The 1308-nt window shown below is 25.5% G+C and overlaps 2 long non-coding RNA genes across 2 annotated transcripts; one reads left to right on the top strand and one right to left on the bottom strand.

Moving 5' to 3' along the window:
• Positions 1-306, top strand: LOC122575306. The gene is made up of 2 exons (XR_006319400.1): positions 1-68; positions 137-306. It is a non-coding gene; the product is annotated as an uncharacterized LOC122575306 (long non-coding RNA).
• On the bottom strand, positions 175-1282 carry LOC122575307. The gene is made up of 2 exons (XR_006319401.1): positions 807-1282; positions 175-673 (listed from the first exon to the last, which is right to left on the bottom strand). It is a non-coding gene; the product is annotated as an uncharacterized LOC122575307 (long non-coding RNA).
• Positions 1283-1308: the final 26 nt, after the last annotated feature.

Here is a 1308-nt window from a genome sequence, read left to right as displayed (position 1 = left end):
CTAGATGAACAATTTTTGGTGGACTTTGGCACAGACAAAAATGACATTTTACTTGCACACGAAATGCGGTATACTATTTGACGTTTTCTATCTTTCAATGTAATTTCAAAATAATAATTATTATTTTCATTTTCAGTTATCCAGGAGGTGACTGTACATCAGATATATGGCTGGCAGAAGATTAATCTACTCGTCGATCGACAATATATATTTTCATTTTAATAAACAATATTTTAGATGCTTAGCAAAGTATCAGTGGTACATATAATCTTCTAATAAGATAATAAATACTTTACAAATGTCAAATATGATCGCTTTTTGCGCTGCCTTTTATTTCAATCATGTTTTCTGATCAAATGTTATATAAATATTAACTCTTCTAAGAGTGAATATTTTTTTAGCCTGTCAGAAAAATTGTTTTTTTACTAATTATTAATATTAGAAATACATTTTATCGGGTAATTTATAGATTATAAAGATTATGATTTAATAAGCTGCAATTTTCACTTACAGTATTATCAGATGTATGTAACTTTGATTGTAATTTCTTACTGTAAAGTAATAATGATACTTTATTATTTTTCTTTGATTTTGTTCAAGTATTTTCTTTGACTGCCAACTTACTTGGTGGTTTCAATACTTATATTCTGATATTTTTAATACTGCTGTTCTTCTGATTCATTAAATTTTGCAAAAGAATATATCAATAAAAATTTTAGGGCTTATAAAGAATTTACAAACCTCAAAAATGTTTATAATAGAAATATAGAATAATTCTATAACATATGAGTTGTCCTTAGTATTACCTTATCACTGGCTGATAATTTTATTCCTTAAAACTTTTTTTTATATAAGAATCGATACAAGAACAATCCATTAGTTCAATAAATTCTTCCGCTACCTTTTTTTTTTGTTATCTGAAATGATATTTAAACAAGATATGTTACCATATAACAACTTATCAAACTTCTTTTATTTATTAAGCAGTTTTCAACTCTATAGATCAATGTTTATCATACAATATATGATTTGCCTCATAATTGCTATGTTTTGTCTTGTTTTTCCAAGAAATCTCCTTTATATCTAATCGACAGTAGCCCTTGTTATTGTTCTTATATTGTATTGAACATGAATTGATAAACAACTGTACATTGTGTTCTATAAATACATTAATCACTGGACTAATGTTGAATTTACATTGATAATATAATGATACAAAATAAGACAAATAAAATTAGGACAAAATCATCATACCCTGCATATGTAATATTTGAATAATACAAAGTCATTTGATATTCAAGCACACGT

The sequence above is a fragment of the Bombus pyrosoma genome, linkage group LG14, assembly GCF_014825855.1.
Source record: "Bombus pyrosoma isolate SC7728 linkage group LG14, ASM1482585v1, whole genome shotgun sequence".
Taxonomy (NCBI): Eukaryota; Metazoa; Arthropoda; class Insecta; order Hymenoptera; family Apidae; genus Bombus; species Bombus pyrosoma.
This window is presented reverse-complemented; position numbering and strand designations above follow the sequence as displayed.